Genomic DNA, 218 nt, shown 5'->3' with positions numbered 1-218 from the left:
GTTCGGTTATTTCAGTTTTGATAAAATTATTTAAATTAATAAGATAAATATATTGTAAAATATAATATGTTATCTTTTTACATGATTTCTTAGTAAAACATTTAAATATAAATTTTAAATGAATTACATAAACAATAATTAACTAAATATTATTCAAAATAATTCATCAGTCACTGATATCATCTCAAAATATATATAATAAAAATAAAATTATTAAT

Source organism: Primulina huaijiensis, unplaced genomic scaffold, assembly GCF_012295235.1.
Source record: "Primulina huaijiensis isolate GDHJ02 unplaced genomic scaffold, ASM1229523v2 scaffold41923, whole genome shotgun sequence".
Taxonomy (NCBI): Eukaryota; Viridiplantae; Streptophyta; class Magnoliopsida; order Lamiales; family Gesneriaceae; genus Primulina; species Primulina huaijiensis.
Note: the sequence above shows the minus strand (reverse complement) of the source record.